The following is a 25,000-nucleotide window of genomic DNA, read 5'->3' on the forward strand; positions in this document are numbered from 1 at the left end:
ATCATTTTCAATGGAAGTAAATTACTGGTAATTCTGGGTAATCAGGGAATTTTCAGAACTGGGAAACATGCTGGCTTGAATGTCCAGGGTGAATGGAGTGTGTTTAGGGTGAAACGATTCAAATCGGATGAGAAATGTGGGATATGGAGTTGATTGCATATTTCCCATTCATTGTTTTGACCAAAATTTTGGGAAAACTGGGAATTTTGGGAAAGGGAAAACATGTTTTACATTCGATGTATCGGAAGAGTTGTGTGTGTGGATGGTTGAAAGGTCGGAATCAGGTAAAAAAACGGTGCCAAATTTTGAGAATTTGGGGCTTTGTAAAACTATGAATACGTCCATTAATTTTAATGGGAATTTCCTGGAAATCTGGGAATTTCAGGAACATGAAAATATTGATACTAGCACAATTGTCCTCGATGATAAGAATGGGTTGGTGTTGGAATTTTTGGAATCAGTTGCAGTTTGAATTTCTGAATTCCTGGAATTTCGGGAAAACCGGGAATTTGTACGAAAAAAAAAGATAACTTTTGTTGTCCCAACTAAGAGGAGTGTTCTGAAGGTGGAATGGTCGAAAACAGTTGAAAAATGTGGACTGTGAAAACTTTCCAGGAAAAGGTGTAAAAATGCTTTGGAGAAAAATTCCAGAAATTGACAGAATTCCCGGAATTTTTTGGAACTTAGACAATAATAGTTTGATTGTCCAATGGGAGTGGAGTGTGTGGATGGTGGAACGGTTTAAATCGGGTGAGAAATGTGAGATATGGAGAGGTTTGTCTATTTCCCATTCATTTTCAATGGGGGGAAATTCCTGGTAATGTTTCCGAAACCTGGAAACATGCTGGCCTGACTGTCCAGGGTGAGTGGAGTGTGTGGAGGGTGGAATGGTTCAAATCGGATGAGGAATGTAGGATATGGACTAGATTGTATATTTCCCATTCATTGTCAATGGGGAGAAAATTACCAAACATTTTGGGAAAACTGGGAATTTTGGGAAAGGGAAAACATGTTTTACATTCGATGAATCGAAAGAGTGGTGTGTGTGGATGGTCGAAAGGTCGGAATCAGGTAAAAATACGGTGCCAAATTTTGAGAATTTGAGGCATTGTAGAACGATGAATACATGCGTTAATTTGAATGGGAATTTCCTGGAAATCTCGGGATTTCAGGAACACCAGGAATTTTTAAAAATATTGATACTAGCACAATTGTCCTAGATGATATGAATGGGTTGGTGTTGGAATTTTTGGAATCGGTTGAAAAATGTTGAGGTAGTAACAGTTTGAATTTCTGAATTCCTGGAATTTCGGGAAAAGCGGGAATTTGTATGAAAAAAAAAGATAACTTTTGTTGTCCCAACTAAGAGGAATGTTCTGAAGATGGAATGGTCAAAAACGGTTGAAAAATGTGGACTGTGAAAACTTTCCGGGAAGAGGTGAAAAAGTGCTTTGGAGAAAAATTCCAGGAATTTCCAGAATTCCCGGAATTGTTTTTAACTTAGACAATAATAGTTTGATTGTCCAATGTGAGTGGAGTGTGTGGATGGTGGAACGGTTCAAATCGGATGAGAAATGTGAGATATGGAGAGGTTTGTCTATTGCCCACTCATTTTCAATGGAGGGAAATTCCTGGTAATGTTTCCGAAACCTGGAAACATGCTGGCTTGACCGTCCAGGGTGAGTGGAGTGTGTGGAGGGTGGAATGGTTCAAATCGGATGAGGAATGTAGGATATGGAGTAGATTGTACAGTATACTTCCCATTTACTGTCAATGGGGAGAAAATTACCAAACATTTTGGGAAAACTGGGAAATTGGGGGAAGGGAAAGTATGTTTTACATTCGATGTATCGGAAGAGTAGTGTGTGTGGATGGTTGAAAGGTCGGAATCAGGTAAAAAAAATGGTTCCAAATTTTGAGAATTTGGGGCATTGTGCGTTAATTTGAATGGGAATTTCCTGGAAATCTGGGGATTTCAGGAACACCGGGAATTTTTTAAAATACTGATACTAGCACAATTGTCCTAGATGATATGAATGGGTTGGTGTTGGAATTTTTGGAATCGGTTGAAAAATGTTGAGGTAGTAACAGTTTGAATTTCTGAATTCCTGGAATTTCGGGAAAAGCGGGAATTTGTACGAAAAAAAAAGATAACTTTTGTTGTCCCAACTAAGAGGAATGTTCTGAAGGTGGAATGGTCGAAAACGGTTGAAAAATGTGGACTGTGAAAACTTTCCAGGAAAAGGTGTAAAAGTGCTTTGGAGAAAAATTCCAGGAATTTCCAGAATTCCCGGAATTGTTTTTAACTTAGACAATAATAGTTTGATTGTCCAATGTGAGTGGAGTGTGTGGATGGTGGAACGGTTCAAATCAGATGAGAAATGTGGGATATGGAGTTGATTGTATATTTTCCATTCATTGTTCCCCAAAATTACCAACAATTTTGGGAAAACCGGGAATTTTGGGAAAGGTAAAACTTGTTTTACATTCGATGTATCGGAAGAGTAGTGTGTGGATGGATGAAAGGTCGGAATCAGGTAAAAAAATGGTTCCAAATTTTGAGAATTTGGGGCATTGTGCGTTAATTTGAATGGGAATTTCCTGGAAATCTGGGGATTTCAGGAACACCGGGAATTTTTGAAAATACTGATACTAGCACAATTGTCCTAGATGATATGAATGGGTTGGTGTTGGAATTTTTGGAATCGGTTGAAAAATGTTGAGGTAGTAACAGTTTGAATTTCTGAATTCCTGGAAATTCGAGAAAAGCGGGAATTTGTATGAAAAAAAAAGATAACTTTTGGTGTCCCAACTAAGAGGAATGTTTTGAAGGTGGAATTGTCGAAAACAGTTGAAAAATGTGGACTGAGAAAACTTTCCGGGAAGAGGTGAAAAAGTGCTTTGGAGAAAAGTTCCAGGAATTTCCAGAATTCCCGGAATTGTTTTTAACTTAGACAATAATAGTTTGATTGTCCAATGTGAGTGGAGTGTGTGGATGGTGGAACGGTTCAAATCTGTTAAGAAATGTGAGATATGGAGAGGTTTGTATATTGCCCAATCATTTTCAATCGTAGTAAATTACTGGTAATTCTGGGTAATCAGGGAATTTTCAGAACTGGGAAACATGCTAGCTTCAATGTCCAGGGTGAATGGAGTGTGTTTAGGGTGAAACGGTTCAAATCGGTTGAGAAATGTGGGATACAGAGAGGTTTGTTTATTGCCCATTCATTTTCATTGGAGGTAAATTCCTGGTAATTCTGGGTAATCAGGGAATTTTCGGAACTGGGAAACATGCTGGCCTGAAAGTCCAGGGTGAGTGGAGTGTGTGGAGGGTGAAACGGTTCAAATCAGATGAGAAATGTGTGATATGGAGTTGATTGTATATTTTCCATTCATTGTTCCCCAAAATTACCAACAATTTTGGGAAAACCGGGAATTTTGGGAAAGGGAAAACTTGTTTTACATTCGAAGTATCGGAAGAGTAGTGTGTGTGGATGGTTGAAAGGTCGGAATCAGGTAAAAAAGCGATTCCAAATTTTGATTAAGTGCGTTAATTTGAATGGGAATTTCCTGGAAATCTGGGAATTTCAGGAACACCGGGAATTTTTGAAAATATTGATACTAGCACAATTGTCCTCGATGGAATGAATGGGTTGGTGTTGGAATTTTTGGAATCAGTTGCAGTTTGAATTTCTGAATTCCTGGAATTTCGGGAAAACCGGGAATTTGTACCAAAAAAAAGATAACTTTTGTTGTCCCAACTAAGAGGAATGTTCTGAAGGTGGAATTGTCGAAAACAGTTGAAAAATGTGGACTGTGAAAACTTTCCAGGAAGAGGTGAAAAAGTGCTTTGGAGAAAAATTCCAGGAATTTCCAGAATTCCCGGAATTGTTTTTAACTTAGACAATAATAGTTTGATTGTCCAATGTGAGTGGAGTGTGTGGATGGTGGAACGGTTCAAATCGGTTGACAAATGATTAGAAACAATCGGATGTGAATCTGGTTCCAAATCTCTCTACTTACAACAATCAGATATGAATCTGGTTCCAAATCTCTCTAATTAGAACAATCGGATATGAATCGGGTTCTAAATATCTCTGATTAGAACAATCGGATATGAATCTGGTTCAAAATCTCTCTAATTAGAAACAATCGGATGTGAATCTGGTTCCAACTCTCTAATTAGAACAATCGGATATGAATCTGGTTCCAAATCTCTCTAATTAGAAACAATCGGATGGGAATCTGGTTCCAAATCTCTCTATTTACAACAATCAGATATAAATCTGGTTCCAAATCTCTCTTAATTAGAACAATCGGATGTGAATCTGGTTCCAAATCTCTCTAATTAAAACAATCGGATATTAATCTGGTTCTAAATCTCTCTAATTAGAACAATCAGATATGAATCTGCTTCTAAATCTCTTCAATTACAAATAATTGAATGTGAATCTGGTTCCAAAACTTTCTAATTAGAAGAATCGGATATGAATCTGGTTCCAAATCTCTCTAATAAGAACAATCAGATATGAATATGGTTCCAAATCTCTCTAATTAGAACAATCTGATATAAATCTGGTTCCAAATCTCTCTAATTAGAACAATCGGATATGAATATGGTTCCAAATCTCTCTAATTAGAAACAATCGGATGTGAATCTGGTTTCAACTCTCTCTAATTAGAACAATCGGATATGAATCTGGATCCAAATCTCTCTAATTAGAAACAATCGGATGTGAATCTGGTTCCAAATCTCTATAATTAGAACAATCGGATATAAGTCTGGTTCCAAATCTCTCTAGTTAGAACAATCGCATATTAATCCCGTTCCAAATCTCTGTAGTTAGAACAATCGGATGTGAATCTGGTTCCAAATATTCTAGTTAGAACAACCGGATGTGAATCTGATTCAAAATCTCCTTAATTAGAAACAATCGGATGTGAATCTGGTTCCAAATCTCTCTAATTAGAACAATCAGATATGAATCTGGTTCCAAATCTCTCTAATTAGAAACAATCAGATATGAATCTGGTTCCAAATCTCTCTAATTAGAACAATCGGATATGAATCGGGTTCTAAATATCTCTGATTAGAACAATTGGATATGAATCTGGTTCAAAATCTCTCTAATTAGAAACAATTGAATGTGAATCTGGTTCCAAAACTTTCTAATTAGAACAATCTGATATGAATCTGGTTCCAAATCACTCTAATTAGAACAATCGTATATGAATCTGGTTCCAAATCTCTCTAATTAGAACAATCGGATATGAATATGGTTCCAAATCTCTCTAATTAGAAACAATCGGATGTAAATCTGGTTCCAAATCTCTCTAATTAGAACAATCGGATATGAATCTGGTTCCAAATCTCTCTAATTAGAAACAATCGGATGTGAATCTGGTTCTAAATATCTCTGATTAGAACAATTGGATATGAATATGGTTCCAAATCTCTCTAATTAGAAACAATCGGATGTGAATCTGGTTCTAAATCTCTCTAATTAGAACAACTGGATATGAATCTGGTTCAAAATCTCTCTAATTAGAAACAATCGGATGTGAATCTGGTTTCAACTCTCTCTAATTAGAAACAATCGGATGTGAATCTGGTTCTAAATTTCTCTAATTAGAACAATCTGATATTAATCTGGTTCTAAGTCTCTTTCATTAGAACAATTGTATATGAATCTGGTTCAAAATCTCTCTAATTAGAAACAATCAGATGTGAATATGGTTCCAAATCTCTCTAATTAGAACAATCGGATATGAATCTGGATCCAAATCTCTCTATTTAGAAACAATCGGATGTGAATCTGGTTCCAAATCTCTATAATTAGAACAATCGGATATAAGTCTGGTTCCAAATCTCTCTAGTTAGAACAATCGCATATTAATCCCGTTCCAAATCTCTGTAGTTAGAACAATCGGATGTGAATCTGGTTCCAAATATTCTAGTTAGAACAACCGGATGTGAATCTGATTCAAAATCTCCTTAATTAGAAACAATCGGATGTGAATCTGGTTCCAAATCTCTCTAATTAGAAACAATCAGATATGAATGTGGTTCCAAATCTCTCTAATTAGAACAATCGGATATGAATCGGGTTCTAAATATCTCTGATTAGAACAATTGGATATGAATCTGGTTCAAAATCTCTCTAATTAGAAACGATTGAATGTGAATCTGGTTCCAAAACTTTCTAATTAGAACAATCGGATATGAATCTGGTTCCAAATCTCTCTAATTAGAACAATCATATATGAATCTGGTTCCAAATCTCTCTAATTAGAACAATCGGATATGAATATGGTTCCAAATCTCTCTAATTAGAAACAATCGGATGTAAATCTGGTTCCAAATCTCTCTAATTAGAACAATCGGATATGAATCTGGTTCCAAATCTCTCTAATTAGAAACAATCGGATGTGAATCTGGTTCTAAATATCTCTGATTAGAACAATTGGATGTGAATATGGTTCCAAATCTCTCTAATTAGAAACAATCGGATGTGAATCTGGTTCTAAATCTCTCTAATTAGAACAACTGGATATGAATCTGGTTCAAAATCTCTCTAATTAGAAACAATCGGATGTGAATCTGGTTTCAACTCTCTCTAATTAGAAACAATCGGATGTGAATCTGGTTCTAAATTTCTCTAATTAGAACAATCTGATATTAATCTGGTTCTAAGTCTCTTTAATTAGAACAATTGGATATGAATCTGGTTCAAAATCTCTCTAATTAGAAACAATCGGATGTGAATCTGGTTCCAAATCTTTATAATTAGAACAATCGGATATAAGTCTGGTTCCAAATCTCTCTAGTTAGAACAATCGCATATTAATCCCGTTCCAAATCTCTGTAGTTAGAACAATCGGATGTGAATCTGGTTCCAAATATTCTAGTTAGAACAACCGGATGTGAATCTGATTCAAAATCTCCTTAATTAGAAACAATCGGATGTGAATCTGGTTCCAAATCTCTCTAATTAGAACAATCAGATATGAATCTGGTTCCAAATGTCTCTAATTAGAAACAATCAGATATGAATCTGGTTCCAAATCTCTCTAATTAGAACAATCGGATATGTATCGGGTTCTAAATATCTCTGATTAGAACAATTGAATATGAATCTGGTTCAAAATCTCTCTAATTAGAAACAATTGAATGTGAATCTGGTTCCAAAACTTTTTAATTAGAACAATCGGATATGAATCTGGTTCCAAATCTCTCTAAGTAGAACAATCATATATGAATCTGGTTCCAAATCTCTCTAATGAGAACAATTGGATATGAATATGGTTCCAAATCTCTGTAATTAGAAAAAATCGGATGTGAATCTGGTTCCAAATCTCTCTAATTAGAACAATCGGATATGAATCTGGTTCCAAATCTCTCTAATTAGAAACAATCGGATGTGAATCTGGTTCTAAATATCTCTGATTAGAACAATTGGATATTAATCTGGTTCCAAATCTCTCTACTTAGAAAAATTGGATGTGAATCTGGTTCCAACTCTCTCTAATTAGAACAATCGGGTATGAATCTGGTTCCAAATCTCTCTAATTAGAACAATCTGATATTAATCTGGTTCTAAGTTTCTTTAATTAGAACAATTGGATATGAATCTGGTTCAAAATCTCTCTAATTAGAAACAATCGGATGTGAATCTGGTTCCAACTCTGTCTAATTAGAAACAATCGGATGTGAATCTGGTTCTAAATCTCTCTAATTAGAAACAATCGGATGTGAATCTGGTTCCAAATCTCTCTAATTAGAACAATTGGATATGAATCTGGTTCCAAATCTCTCTAATTAGAACAATTGGATATGAATCTGGTTCAAAATCTCTCTAATTAGAAACAATCGGATGTGAATCTGGTTCCAAATCTCTCTAATTACAACAATCGGATATGAATCTGGTTCCAAATCTCTCTAATTAGAAACAATCGGATGTGAATCTGGTTCCAAATCTCTCCATTTACAACAATCAGATATGAATCTGGTTCCAAATCTCTCTAATTAGAAACAATCTGATATAAATCTGGTTCCAAATCTCTCTAATTAGAACAATCGGATGCGAATCTGGTTCCAAATCTCTCTAATTAGAACAATCGGATATTAATCTGTTTCTAAATCTATCTGATTAGAACAATCAGACATGAATTTGCTTCCAAATCTCTCCAATTACAAACAATTGAATGTGAATCTGCTTCCAAAACTTTCTAATTAGAACAATCGGTTATGAATATGGTTCCAAATCTCTCTAATTAGAAACAATCTGATGTGAATCTGGTTCCAACTCTCTCTAATTAGAACAATCGGATATGAATCTGGTTCCAAATCTCTCTAATTAGAAACAATCGGATGTGAATCTGGTTCCAAATCTCTCTAACTAGAACAATCGGATATGAATCTGGTTCCAATTCTCTCTAATTAGAACAATTGGATATGAATCTGGTTCAAAATCTCTCTAATTAGAAACAATCGGATGTGAATATGGTTCCAAATCTCTCTAATTACAACAATCGGATATGAATCTGGTTCCAAATCTCTCTAATTAGAAACAATCGGATGTGAATCTGGTTCCAAATCTCTCCATTTACAACAATCAGATATGAATCTGGTTCCAAATCTCTCTAATTAGAACAATCGGATATGAATCTGGTTCCAAATCTCTCTAATTAGAAACAATCGGATGTGAATCTGGTTCCAATTCTCTCTAATTAGAACAATTGGATATGAATCTGGTTCAAAATCTCTCTAATTAGAAACAATCGGATGTGAATATGGTTCCAAATCTCTCTAATTACAACAATCGGATATGAATCTGGTTCCAAATCTCTCTAATTAGAAACAATCGGATGTGAATCTGGTTCCAAATCTCTCCATTTACAACAATCAGATATGAATCTGGTTCCAAATCTCTCTAATTAGAACAATCGGATATGAATCTGGTTCCAAATCTCTCTAATTAGAAACAATCGGATGTGAATCTGGTTCCAAATCTCTCTAATTAGAACAATCACATATTAATCTGGTTCTAAATCTCTCTGATTAGAACAATTGGACATGAATCTGGTTCCAAAGCTCTCTAATTACAACAATCAGATGTGAATCTGGTTCTAAATCTCTCTAATTAGAAACAATCGGATGTGAATCTGGTTCCAAATCTCTCTAATTAGAACAATCGGATATGAATATGGTTCCAAATCTCTCTAATTAGAAACAATCGGATATGAATCGATTCCAAATCTCTCTAATTAGAAACAATCGGATGTGAATCTGGTTCTAAATCTCTCTAATTAGAACAATCTGATATTAATCTGGTTCTAAATCTCTCTAATTAGAACAATTGTATATGAATCTGGTTCAAAATCTCTCTAATTAGAAACAATCAGATGTGAATCTGGTTCCAACTCTCTCTAATTAGAACAATCGGATATGAATCTGGTTCCAAATCTCTCTAATTAGAAACAATCGGATGTGAATCTGGTTCCAAATCTCTCTAATTAGAACAATCGGATATGAATCTGGTTCCAAATCTCTCTAATTAGAACAATCGGATATGAATATGGTTCCAAATCTCTAATTAGAAACAATCGGATGTGAATCTGGTTCCAACTCTCTCTAATTAGAACAATCAGATATGAATCTGGTTCTAAATCTCTCTAATTAGAACAATTGGATATGAATCTGGTTCAAAATCTCTCTAATTAGAAACAATCGGATGTGAATATGGTTCCAAATCTTTCTAATTAGAACAATCGGATGTAAATCAGGTTCCAAATTTCTCTAATTAAAACAACTTCATGTGAATCTGGTTCCAAATCTCTCTAATTATAACAATGGGATATGAATCCGGTTCCAAATCTCTCTAATTAAAACAATCGGTAGTGAATCTCGTTCCAAATCTCTCTAATTAGAACAATCGGATGTGAAACTGGTTCCAAATCTCTCTAATTAGAACAATCGGATATTAATCTGGTTCTAAATCTCTCTGATTAGAATAATCGGACATGAGTCTGGTTCCAAATCTCTCTAATTACAACAATCTGATATGAATCTGCTTCCAAATCTCTCCAATTACAAACAATTGAATGTGAATCTGGTTCCAAAACTTTTGAATTAGAACAATCGGATATGAATCTTGTTCCAAATCCGTCTAATTAGAACAATCAGATATGAATCTGGTTCCAAATCTCTCTAATTAGAACAATCGGACATGAATATGGTTCCAAATCTCTCTAATTAGGATCAATCGGATGTGAATCTGGTTCCAAAGTGTTTACACTAACAACAAAGCCCCCTTCTGACGCGGGGCTATCTTCCAAGTGTTCTGTTGAGGTTTTCGGTCCTTCCGTCACGACACTTCCAATTAGAAGTCTTCTCCAGGGGCCATCGGAGCCCGACGTCAGTGCCGCACCAGCCTATAAGACGGCTTCGCCCCCCCCCCCCCCCCCCCCCCCCCTGCAGGGACGGGCGCTGGCCTACTTCCGAGGCACCGTGAAGAATCACACACCCCCCCCCTCCCTCTCCCGTGCCACTCCACGTCAAGTGGAAGAGAGTGAGGCTGTCGGGCGGTCTTTAGACTTTGAAGATCCTGCAAAATGGTGTGTGGGAGAAAAATGCACTCAGGGAATAAAATAGGGGGATGCAGGTGTTTGTTTTCCTGAGTGGGTTAGTTTGTGCGTGTGGGCGCTCAAACTGAATCCGTCACAGCAGACGTAAACACTTTCGTTTTAGCGACAGTAATTGACTTGAGTGCTAATACCTTCTTGGCTTAGATGGACTTTTACTGTCTTGTCCTTGGAGAAAGACTCTATTGTTGTTCTCTTGATGGCCACTTTCACTGACACTACTTGCAGTCCACAGTTCAGTCGTTACAAGTTCCGCACTAAAATGTGCATTAGTAACATACCGTTTAACTCAGAGCTGGGCCACATTGAGAGAAACAATGTGCCTGGGGGGGCCAATGTGTATAAATGATATATACACATTTAGCTGTACAAATGTGTGGTACATTATGTGTGTTGGTGTCCCTTTTTTCTAGGAACGCTAATACCATACTTGCCAACCTTGAGACCTCCGATTTCGGGAGGTGGGGGGCGGGGGGCGGGGGGCGTGGTCGGGGTGGGGCGGGGGGCGTGGTTCTAGCTATATATTAGAGATGCGCGGATAGGCAATTATTTCATCCGCAACCGCATCAGAAAGTCGTCAACCATCCGCCATCCACCCGATCTAACATTTGATCAGAACCGCACCCGCCCGCACCCGCCCGTTGTTATATATCTAATATAGACGATGCAAGGCATTAGTGAGGTTATAAAGCTTTTGCCTGTTAAAGAAAGGAGACTGATCCAATGCAGCACAGACATTCGCGTGCCACGCTGTCACGACCCAGACGCACACCAGTGCGCAATCACATGGGAGCCGCGCTGAGCGCACCTCCAAACGCGTCTCGCTGCCGGCGACGGCCGCGTATGGGCCCGACGCTCCAGCGCCATCCATTTTCAGGGCTAGTTGATTCGGCAGGTGGGTTGTTACACACTCCTTAGCGGGTTCCGACGTCCATGGCCACCGTCCTAGCTGCTGTCTATATCAACCAGGGTGAGCCCCACCCCTTTCGTGAGCGCACTGCGCGCGGAGTGACCCCTTTTACGCGCCCCCGGCAACAGGGGTGGCGGGCAGGTAAGCTGCGTGGGCGGAGCGCGCGGAGTGACCCCTGTTACGAGCCCCCGGCCACGGGGGTGGCGGGCAGGTAAGCTGCTTACCTGCTGCGCGTGACGCCGGCCGCGGCGAAGGCGGACGAGGCGGGGTGTCGGTGCGGTGGTGACCCTGGACGTGCGTCGGGCCCTTCTCGCGGATCGCCTTAGCTACGGCTCCCGGTGGGGCCCTCTCGGGGGAAGGGGCCTCGGTCCCGGACCCCGGCGAGGCGTCGGGGGCCTTCTCCGCTCCGTAAAAGTGTCCATCTCTTTTCTTTTTTTTTCTTCTGTTGTGGCATATGCAGCAGGTGCCTGCTCGTTTTTCGTATGTGGGTAACAACATTTAACTATGTATATATATTTACCAATTGGTTTAACTGCCACCCGCCTGAATCTATTTAAAATCTTTTTTTTTTTTTATTTCAACCGCCCGACCCGACCTGACCCGACCCGACCCGCGGATAAAATCTAATTTTTTTAAATTTCATCCGCCCGATCCGCGGATAATCCGCGGACTCCGCGGTTGTGCCCGCAAACCGCGCATCTCTACTATATATATATATATATGTTTTTATTATATATATATGTATATATATATATATATATATATATATATATATATATATATATATATATATATATATATATATATATATATATATAAATAAAAGAAATACTTGAATTTCAATGTTCATTTATTTACACATATACACACACATAACACTCATCTACTCATTGTTGAGTTAAGGGTTGAATTGTCCATCCGTGTTCTATTCTCTGTCACTATTTCAGAACACACACATTATACAAACATACATTATAAAACCAATAAGAAAACGGGAGCTCTAATTTGGGAGTCTGAATTAGGATCAGAAGTTCCTATATAAACATTGCGTACTTGTCACGTTCAAACACTGTGATATCTATTAAACAAGACAAAAGGCAAGGAATCAAACGGAGACAGGATTCAATTTGGACTCAATATTGAGGAGAGACATGGCCACTGCACTCTCTGTACAGTCCTGCACCACGCTCTGACCAAGAAGGTTTTCGTCACCTCCTTTATTCAGATGTTCAATGTTCACGCACCAACACATGTCACAGCAGGAATGGGGAGTATGTAAAACAGTCATTGTTTTTCGGTCGCTTTGAAGTCCAAGAAGAGGATTTCTCGGGCTTGGGCTCTTCCGGGATCCAGCTGGGGCAGGTGTTGGAGGACAATGGATAACCCCTCCCGTCTCCTGACCACAGTGACTTCAAGAGGGCAGCGGGTCGTAAATAGCGTTGACCTCGGTCACCAAACAGTTGGAAGAGAGTTTGTGAAATACTTCAGAGAGAGTTCGTTTAACACTTCAAAGAGAGTTCCTCTGGAAGTTGAGCAGATCCTGCCATCTGTCCGTGTTGAAATCACAGTGGCGTTTCACGAGCCTTCTTCCTCTTGTTAGGCCTCGAAAGACAGCATTCATAATACGTTTCTTTTGTGATAACTTACAATTATTCCAACAGTACTCACATCGCCATTTTGTGTTGATTACCGCAGCTGTGCACTGGATTCATTCACAAATACAAACTACAACTCACAAACACTTTAGAGTTAGGCTCCACCATCAGAATGTGTACTTAAACTTATAAAGATCACATGGATATTATTCAGTGAGTTGATTCACCAAAACTAACCTGTTATACAGGAGGAAAAAGCACACAGGACGTTTCAATTGTTCACAGACTGGTCGCGCTCATCAGAATGACAAGACACTTCCGGTCTGCAGGTGATAGCATTCAATTGGGAAGAAACGCCCTACTGCCCCCTACTGATCAATGTGAATACTGATAAATGTGTAATGACAGCTCCAAAAACGAATTCAAACCACAAAATAAAATAAATAAATCAACACAAAAATGTGACACATTATGGGTGGGTCACATACAGTATGCATGTACAGTAGATGGCAGTATTGTCCTGTTTAAAAGTGTCACAACATTGCTGTTTACGGCAGACAAACTGCTTTACGGTAGACGAAAACTTGACTGCTGTCGTTGTGTGTTGTTGCCGCGCTGGGAGGACGTTAATGAAACTGTCTAACAATATGGAGTGGAATTTTACAGTTTTTGACTGAATGGGACAACCAAATAGCAGACGGTGTGCAGGTAAAAAGTAGGAGGAGGGACCCGGGTGGAACTAAATTGAACTAATTAATGAGAATCGGGTGTGCTGGCAGGACACAGAAAGTAAAGGTGCTTCGAAACATGTGAATCTGGTTCCAAATCTCTCTAATTAGAACAATTGGATATTAATCTGGTTCCAAATCTCTCTAATTAGAACAATTGGTTATTAATCTGGTTCCAAATCTCTCTAATTAGAACAATCGGATATGAATCTGGTTCTAAATCTCTCTAATTAGAACAATTGGTTATTAATCTGGTTCCAAATCTCTCTAATTAGAACAATCGGATATGAATCTGGTTCTAAATCTCTCTAATTAGAACAATTGGATATGAATCTGGTTCCAAATCTCTCTAATTAGAAGAATAGGATATTAATCTGATTCCAAATCTCTAATTACAACAATTGGATATGAATCTCGTTCCAAATCTCTCTAATTATAACAATGGGATGTAAATCTGGTTCCAAATCTCTCTAATTAGAACAATCGGATATGAATCTGGTTCTAAATCTCTCTAATTAGAACAATCAGATATGAATCTGGTTCTAAATCTCTCTAATTAGAACAATCAGATATGAATCTGGTTCCAAATCTCTCTAATTAGAACAATCGGATGTAAATCGTGTTCCAAATCTCTCTAATTAGAACAATCGGATGTAAATCTGGTTATAAATCTCTTTAATTAGAACTATCGGATGTAAATCTGGTTCCAAATTTCTCTAATTAGAACAATCGGATGTAAATTGTGTTCCAAATCTCTCTAATTAGAACAATCGGATGTAAATCTGGTTCCAAATCTCTCTAATTACAACAATCGGATGTGAATCTGGTTCTAAATCTCTTTAATTAGAACAATCGGATGTAAATCGTGTTCCAAATCTCTCTAATTAAAACAATAGGATGTTATTCTGGTTCCAAATATCTCTAATTAGAACAATCGGATGTAAATCTGGTTCCAAATATCTCTAATTAGAACAATCGGATGTAAATCTGGTTCCAAATCTCTCTAATTACAACAATCGGATATGAATCTGTTTCCAAATCTCTCTAATTAGAACAATCGGACGCAAATCTGTTTCAAAATCTCTTTAATTAGAACAATCGGATAGGAATCTGGTTCCAAATCTCTGTAATTAGAACAATCGAATATGAATCTGGTTCCAAATTTGTCTATGTAGAACAATCAGATGTGAATCTGGATCCAAATCTTTCTTGTTAGAACAACCGGATATGAATCTGGTTCCAAATCCCTATAATTAAACAATCGGATGTAAATCTGGTTCTAAATCTCTCTAATTAGAACAATCGGATATGAATCTGGTTCCAAATCTCTCTAATTAGAAGAATAGGATATTAATCTGATTCCAAATCTCTAATTACAACAATTGGATATGAATCTCGTTCCAAATCTCTCTAATTATAACAATGGGATGTAAATCTGGTTCCAAATCTCTCTAATTAGAACAATCGGATATGAATCTGGTTCTAAATCTCTCTAATTAGAACAATCAGATATGAATCTGGTTCTAAATCTCTCTAATTAGAACAATCAGATATGAATCTGGTTCCAAATCTCTCTAATTAGAACAATCGGATGTAAATCGTGTTCCAAATCTCTCTAATTAGAACAATCGGATGTAAATCTGGTTATAAATCTCTTTAATTAGAACTATCGGATGTAAATCTGGTTCCAAATTTCTCTAATTAGAACAATCGGATGTAAATTGTGTTCCAAATCTCTCTAATTAGAACAATCGGATGTAAATCTGGTTCCAAATCTCTCTAATTACAACAATCGGATGTGAATCTGGTTCTAAATCTCTTTAATTAGAACAATCAGATGTAAATCGTGTTCCAAATCTCTCTAATTAAAACAATAGGATGTTATTCTGGTTCCAAATATCTCTAATTAGAACAATCGGATGTAAATCTGGTTCCAAATATCTCTAATTAGAACAATCGGATGTAAATCTGGTTCCAAATCTCTCTAATTACAACAATCGGATATGAATCTGTTTCCAAATCTCTCTAATTAGAACAATCGGACGCAAATCTGTTTCAAAATCTCTTTAATTAGAACAATCGGATAGGAATCTGGTTCCAAATCTCTGTAATTAGAACAATCGAATATGAATCTGGTTCCAAATTTGTCTATGTAGAACAATCAGATGTGAATCTGGATCCAAATCTTTCTTGTTAGAACAACCGGATATGAATCTGGTTCCAAATCCCTATAATTAAACAATCGGATGTAAATCTGGTTCTAAATCTCTCTAATTAGAACAATCGGATATGAATCTGGTTCCAAATCTCTCTAATTAGAACAATCGGATGTAAATCGTGTTCCAAATCTCTCTAATTAGAACAATCGGATGTAAATCTGGTTATAAATCTCTTTAATTAGAACTATCGGATGTAAATCTGGTTCCAAATTTCTCTAATTAGAACAATCGGATGTAAATTGTGTTCCAAATCTCTTTAATTAGAACAATCGGATGTAAATCTGGTTCCAAATCTCTCTAATTACAACAATCGGATGTGAATCTGGTTCTAAATCTCTTTAATTAGAACAATCGGATGTAAATCGTGTTCCAAATCTCTCTAATTAAAACAATAGGATGTTATTCTGGTTCCAAATATCTCTAATTAGAACAATCGGATGTAAATCTGGTTCCAAATATCTCTAATTAGAACAATCGGATGTAAATCTGGTTCCAAATCTCTCTAATTACAACAATCGGATATGAATCTGTTTCCAAATCTCTCTAATTAGAACAATCGGACGCAAATCTGTTTCAAAATCTCTTTAATTAGAACAATCGGATAGGAATCTGGTTCCAAATCTCTGTAATTAGAACAATCGAATATGAATCTGGTTCCAAATTTGTCTATGTAGAACAATCAGATGTGAATCTGGATCCAAATCCTTCTTGTTAGAACAACCGGATATGAATCTGGTTCCAAATCCCTATAATTAAACAATCGGATGTAAATCTGGTTCCAAATCTCTCTAATCACAACAATCAGATATGAATCTGGTTCCAAATCTCTCTAATTACAACAATCGAATGTGAATATGGTTCCAAATCTCTCTAATTAGAACAATTTGATATGAATCTGGTTCTAAATCTCTCTAATTAGAACAATTTGATATGAATCTGGTTCCAAATCTCTCTAATGACAACTTTTAGATATGAACAGTTAGGTCCAAAGGGCGACATGTAATGAAACTTTTAAAAATGTTAGAAACTTTTCGAGACACTTCTTAGGTGAAACTAGCACGGTGACAATAGTTTTGGAGACGATCTCTCCTTCTATGTCCTTGGAGTGCCAAGCTGTCAAAAAAGATCCGTCTAATTGTTGCATATTGTTGCCTTCATGGTATTTAAATGGGATCAAAAAATGCATCCAGAAGGAAAACATTTTTCATTGAAATGTGACTTTTGTAAGAGTTGACTTGGCAGGATCTGTAAGACTTTTGGAAAAGTAGGACTTTTAAGTGTCTTCAATTCCTGATCAGATTAGTTTGCTGTTGGCCAAGTTTGAATAACAGCCAGCAGCAAACTTATCTCAATAAAATCCATGAATTTGCATGAAAAACAATATTTAAATGTTTATTCTCGCTGCCTTTCTGATGTGGGCTTGGCCTTAATCCCTCTCACTGGGAGCAATATATATTTACAATTGTCTCAATGTCCAAGCAATAATAGAACATTCTACAGCAAAAAAACATATATTTATTATTATTATTATGGGCCTGCTGCAATGCAAGCAGCCCATATTATTATTAAGGGCCTGCTGCAATGGTGAATGGCTCTGCAGCAATGCAAGCGGCCAATATTATTATGGCTCATACTTCGCAGTTTATTATTATGGGCCTGCTGCAATGGTGAATGGCTTTGCAGCAATGCAAGCGGTCCATGTTATCATTGCTCATACTTCAGTTTATTATTATGGGCCTGCTGCAATGCAAGCAGCCCATATTATTATTAAGGGCCTGCTGCAATGGTGAATGGCTTTGCAGCAATGCCAGCAGCCCATGTTATTATTGCTCATACTTCACAGTTTATTATTATGGGCCTGCTGCAATGGAAGCAGCCCATATTATTATTAAGGGCCTGCTGCAATGGTGAATGGCTTTGCAGCAATGCCAGCAGCCCATGTTATTATTGCTCATACTTCACAGTTTATTATTATGGGCCTGCTGCAATGGAAGCAGCCCATATTATTATTTAGGGCCTGCTGCAATGGTGAATGGCTTTGCAGCAATGCAAGCGGTCCATGTTATCATTGCTCATACTTCAGTTTATTATTATGGGCCTGCTGCAATGCAAGCAGCCCATATTATTATTAAGGGCCTGCTGCAATGGTGAATGGCTTTGCAGCAATGCCAGCAGCCCATGTTATTATTGCTCATACTTCACAGTTTATTATTATGGGCCTGCTGCAATGGAAGCAGCCCATATTATTATTAAGGGCCTGCTGCAATGGTGAATGGCTTTGCAGCAATGCCAGCAGCCCATGTTATTATTGCTCATACTTCACAGTTTATTATTATGGGCCTGCTGCAATGGAAGCAGCCCATATTATTATTTAGGGCCTGCTGCAATGGTGAATGGCTTTGCAGCAATGCAAGCGGCCCATATTATTATTGCTCATACTTCGCAGTTTGTTATTATGGGCCTGCTGCAATGCAAGCAGCCCATGTTATTATTAAGGGCCTGCTGAAATGGTGAATGGCTTTTCAGCAATGCAAGCGGCCCATATTATTATTGCTCATACTTCACAGTTTATTATTATGGGCCTGCTGCAATGCAAGCAGCCCATATTATTATTAAGGGCCTGCTGCAATGGTGAATGGCTTTGCAGCAATGCAAGCGGCCCATATTATTATTGCTCATACTTTGCAGTTTGGCTTTGCAGCAATGCAAGCGGCCCATATTATTATTGCTCATACTTCACAGTTTATTATTATGGGCCTGCTGCAATGCAAGCAGCCCATATTATTATTAAGGGCCTGTTGCAATGGTGAATGGCTTTGCAGCAATGCAAGCGGCCCGTGTTACCATTGCTCATACTTTGCAGTTTATTATTATGGGCCTGCTGCAATTCCAGCACGTGACGCTAAGCATGCTAACATTAAAGTGCTAACTTTTTTAGCTAAATGTACACTTTTTTCCTTTAATTCCCCAGCCACACACCTTAGTCTTATAACCTGCTGCGGGACACAAGCTAACTGTTATCATGCCAACGTTAGCTTGCTAGCATGCTAACATTAGCGTGCTAACTTTTTGACCTAATTTTGCTACCGTTTACCCCAGTGTCATATAACTTGGTATGCGACGCTCGTTATCTGTTAGCATAAAAACGGTAGCATGCTAGCAAGCTAACCTAAGCATGCTAAGTTTTTCATCTATTTCCACAGCCATACACCTTACAAACATATTACTTGATATGTGAGACATGCTAACTGTTAGCATGTGTGCTAACGATGGCATGTTAAGTGTTCGCATTTTAATGTGTCCATGCTAATGTTTTAGGCTAGCTCTGTAGATCTTTCTGTACAGTTACACCTAAAACTCACGGATTCAGACACTCGGCACCATCTTAAAAGTACGGCGGCTTCCGGCGAGCCCCGGCCAGAGGTCCAGGGCACAGATAGCAGGCCCATCAAAATTTCCGCGGGAATTTTCTAGTTATTATTATTATTATTGTGTGAATATCCAAGCATTAATATAAGATTCTACACCAAAAAAAACATCTATTTATTATTGTTATTATTATTATTATTATTGTGTGAATGTCCAAACATTCGCACAAATACGATTCTCCACTAAAACAAAACATATATTTATTATAGTTATTATTATTATTATTAATATTATTATTATTATTATTATTATTATTGTGTGAATGTCCAAACATTCGCACATATACGATTCTCCACTAAAAAAAACATCTATTTATTATAGTTATTATTATTATTATTATTAATAATAATTATTATTATTATTATTATTGTGTGAATATCCAAGCATTAATATAAGATTTTACACCAAAAAAACATCTATTTATTATTGTTATTATTATTATTATTGTGTGAATGTCCAAACATTCGCACAAATATGATTCTCCACTAAAAAAACCCATCTATTTATTATAGTTATTATTATTATTAATATTATTATTATTATTATTATTATTGTGTGAATGTCCAAAAATTCGCACATATACGATTCTCCACTAAAAAAAACCCATCTATTTATTATAGTTATTATTATTATTATTAATATTATTATTATTATTATTATTATTGTGTGAATATCCAAGCATTAATATAAGATTCTACACCAAAAAAACATCTATTTATTATTGTTATTATTATTATTATTATTATTATTGTGTGAATGTCCAAACATTCGCACAAATACGATTCTCCACTAAAAAAAACCATCTATTTATTATAGTTATTATTATTATTATTATTAATATTATTATTATTATTATTGTGTGAATGTCCAAACATTCGCACATATACGATTCTCCACTAAAAAAACCATCTATTTATTATAGTTTTTATTATTATTATTATTAATATTACTATTATTATTATTATTATTGTGTGAATATCCAAGCATTAATATAAGATTTTACACCAAAAAAACATCTATTTATTATTGTTATTATTATTATTATTGTGTGAATGTCCAAACATTCGCACAAATACGATTCTCCACTAAAACAAAACATCTATTTATTATAGTTATTATTATTATTATTAATATTATTATTATTATTATTATTATTATTATTGTGTGAATGTCCAAACATTCGCACATATACGATTCTCCACTAAAAAAACATCTATTTATTATAGTTATTATTATTATTATTATTAATATTATTATTATTATTATTATTATTGTGTGAATATCCAAGCATTAATATAAGATTTTACACCAAAAAAACATCTATTTATTATTGTTATTATTATTATTATTGTGTGAATGTCCAAACATTCGCACAAATATGATTCTCCACTAAAAAAAAACATCTATTTATTATAGTTATTATTATTAATATTATTATTATTATTATTATTGTGTGAATGTCCAAACATTCGCACATATACGATTCTCCACTAAAAAAAAACCATCTATTTATTATAGTTATTATTATTATTATTAATATTATTATTATTATTATTATTATTATTGTGTGAATATCCAAGCATTAATACAAGATTTTACACCAAAAAAACATCTATTTATTATTGTTATTATTATTAATATTGTGTGAATGTCCAAACATTCGCACAAATACGATTCTCCACTAAAAAAAACCATCTATTTATTATAGTTATTATTATTATTATTATTAATATTATTATTATTATTATTATTATTATTGTGTGAATGTCCAAACATTCGCACATATACGATTCTCCACAAAACAAAACATCTATTTATTATAGTTATTATTAATATTATTATTATTATTATTATTATTATTGTGTGAATATCCAAGCATTAATATAAGATTTTACACCAAAAAACATATTTTTATTATTGTTATTATTATTATTATTGTGTGAATGTCCAAACATTCGCACAAATATGATTCTCCACTAAAACAAAACATCTATTTATTATAGTTATTATTATTATTATTAATATTATTATTATTATTATTATTATTATTATTATTATTGTGTGAATGTCCAAACATTCGCACATATACGATTCTCCACTAAAAAAAACATCTATTTATTATAGTTATTATTATTATTATTATTAATATTATTATTATTATTATTATTATTATTATTGTGTGAATATCCAAGCATTAATATACGATTTTACACCAAAAAAACATCTATTTATTATTGTTATTATTATTATTATTGTGTGAATGTCCAAACATCCGCACAAATATGATTCTCCACTAAAAAAAAACATCTATTTATTATAGTTATTATTATTATTATTAATATTATTATTATTATTATTATTATTATTATTGTGTGAATGTCCAAACATTCGCACATATACGATTCTCCACTAAAAATAAACATCTATTTATTATAGTTATTATTATTATTATTAATATTATTATTATTATTGTGTGAATATCCAAGCATTAATATAAGATTCTACACCAAAAAAAACATCTATTTATTATTGTTATTATTATTATTATTGTGTGAATGTCCAAACATTCGCACAAATACGATTCTCCACTAAAAAAAACCCATTTATTATTATTATTATTATTAATATTATTATTATTATTATTATTATTATTATTATTATTATTATTATTATTATTATTATTGTGTGAATGTCCAAACATTCGCACATATACGATTCTCCACTAAAAAAAAGATCTATTTATTATAGTTATTATTATTATTATTAATATTATTATTATTATTATTATCTTTATTATTATTATTATTATCATCATTATTATTATTATTATTGTTATTATTATTATTAGTGTGTGAATGTCCAAAGTAAAAAGTTTTGGCGCGCTCCACAGCTCACAGTTTTCATCGGATCCGTACCGTTCGAGTATCAAAACGTTCGGCTCGACCAGGAATCATAAGCTCCCCCAAAAAATGTTTTGAAAAATATCCCGGATTGCCCAAAATTCCTGTGTTTTTCCAGGACATTTTTCCCATTGTAAATGAATAGGCCGTGTTTCAAACTTGCACAATTCCCACATCTCTCACCCGATTCGAACCGTGCCACCATCCACCCACTCCACTCACCTTTGACAATCAAATTTAAAAAAAATTCCAGGAATTCCCGGGTTTTCAAAGCCCTATTTTCACCTTTTTCTAGAAGGTTCTCACAGTCCGCATTTTCCAACCATTTTTGACAATTCCCCCTTCAAAATATTATTCTTAATTGGACAACAAATGTTCCTATTTTTTTTTCCGTACAAAATCAGGACTTCCGAAATACCCGTTCTCTGGAAGTTAAAGATTAGAAAGTCTCACACCCATAGCCAGAATCACACCCGAATAGAGGTTTTCTCACAAAGGTGTGTGAGGCTTCACAGTAAAGGTCATCTCCTGACTTATTTCCCATGGGCCAACTGTGTGTGTGTGTGTGTGTGTGTGCATGTGTGTGTGTGTGTGTGTGTGGGACTCGGCTTGTACTGGGTCAGGGCTGTGGTTACTAAAAAAAACACGTACAGTAAAAAAAAACAGTCTTCCTGCTGGATGGTTCCGTGCAGATAAAAAAAGATCTTATTTCTGCACGCGCACTGAACAACTGAATGGTTTTCCTTCCCGATTGTGAAAGACGTTACTTTTAATGATCAGCACAGTCGGAGAAGGTCAAGTGCGTGTTGTGCTGCTGTCGCAAGGAATGCTGTCAGTCACAAAGGAAATATTATTAGTAAAAGTGGCAAAAAAAGTGTCTAATTTGTAGCAGTTTTGAAAGGATGAATTTTTAACAAACAACTCCGGACAGTTGGATAAATTGCATTCTAGGTTTTTTTGGTCATTAGAACAAGATAGTATAGTTACTTGTTAGTTATAGGTACTACAAAATAAAAGGAAAAAATCTATGCAAAATTATATACTTATGTTGTAAAAATAACTATACACACACAAACCTGTGTCAGCGGCGAAAACCTGGAATTCTGGGAAATCTGGGAATTTTTTTAATTTGTCAAGGGAAAGCCCACGATGCCCGAATAGGCTGAACAGTTTGAAGTTGGAACGGTTTGAATCGGGTGAAAAATGTGGAAGGTAGAGAGCGCCAAAATCTGTAGAAGAAGAAGTAGTAGAAGAAGTAGTAGAAGAAGAAGTAGTAGAAGAAGAAGAAGTAGTAGAAGAAGTAGTAGAAGAAGAAGTAGTAGAAGAAGAAGTAGTAGTAGTAGAAGAAGTAGTAGAAGAAGAAGAAGAAGAAGACGTAGTAGAAGTAGAAGACGTAGTAGAAGAAGAAAATAGAATAAATAGTAGAAGAAGTAGTAGAAGAAGAAAAGAGAATAAATAGTAGAAGAAGAAGTAGTAGAATAAGAAAAGAGATTGAATAGTAGAAGAAGTAGTAGTAGCTGAAGAAGAAGAAGAAGTAGTGGCAGAAGAAGAAAAAGATTTAGTAATAGAAGAAGAAGAAGTAGTAGAAGAAGAAGAGGAAGAAGTAGTAGTAGAAGAATAATTAGTAGAAGAATAAGTAGTAGTAGTAGTAGAAGAAGAAGAAGAAGTAGTAGAAGAAGTAGTAGAAGAAGAAGTCGTAGAAGAAGAAGAAGAAGAAGCAGTAGAATAACAAAAGAGAAGAAATAGTAGACGAAGAAGTAGTAGTAGCTGAAGAATAAGAAGTAGTAGTAGAAGAAAAGAGAAGAAGTAGTAGAAGAAGAAGAAGAAGAAGTAGTAGTAGTAGAAGAAGAAGTAGTAGTAGAAGAAGAAAAAAGAAGAAGTAGAAGAAGAAGAATTAGGAGAAGAAGAAGAAGTAGTAGAAGAAGAAGCAGTAGCAGAAGAAGAAAAAGAAGAAGTAGCAGTAGAAGAAGAAGAGGAAGAAGTAGTAGTAGAAGAAGAAGAATTAGTAGAAAAATAAGTAGTAGTAGAAGAAGAAGTAGTAGTAGAAGAAGAAGTAGTAGTAGAAGAAGAAGTAGTAGTAGAAGAAGAAGTAGTAGTAGAAGAAGAAGAAGTAGTAGTAGGAGAAGAAGTAGTAGAAGAAGAAGAAGTAGTAGAAGAAGAAGAAGTAGTAGTAGTAGTAGAAGAAGAAGAATACGTAGAAGAAGAAGTAGTAGTAGAAGAAGAAGAAGTAGTAGAATAAGAAGTAGTAGTAGAAGAAGAAATAATACTAGTAGAAGAAGAAGAAGAAGTAGTAGAATAAGAATAAGAATAAGAAATAGTAGAAGAAGAAGAAATAATAGTAGTAGAAGAAGAAGTAGTAGAAGAAAAAAAAGTAGTAGTAGAAGAAGAAGTTGAAGAATAAGAAGTAGTAGTAGAAGAAGAAGTCGAAGAATAAGAAGAAGTAGTAGTAGTAGTAGTAGTAGTAGAAGAAGAAGAAATAGTCGTAGAAGAAGAAGTAGTAGTAGAAGACGAAATAGTAGAAGAAGAACAAGTAGTAGTAGAAGAAGAAGTAGTATTAGTAGAAGAAGTAGTAGTA

At 35.3% G+C, this 25,000-nt stretch overlaps 1 protein-coding gene across 3 annotated transcripts in view; it reads left to right on the top strand.

The window, feature by feature from the left end:
* The window catches only part of LOC133607870 (low-density lipoprotein receptor-related protein 8-like), a 457,948-nt gene that overhangs the window by 193,337 nt on the left and 239,611 nt on the right, over positions 1-25,000 (top strand). The window lies entirely within an intron of this gene.

Source organism: Nerophis lumbriciformis, linkage group LG09, assembly GCF_033978685.3.
Source record: "Nerophis lumbriciformis linkage group LG09, RoL_Nlum_v2.1, whole genome shotgun sequence".
NCBI classification, from domain to species: domain Eukaryota; kingdom Metazoa; phylum Chordata; class Actinopteri; order Syngnathiformes; family Syngnathidae; genus Nerophis; species Nerophis lumbriciformis.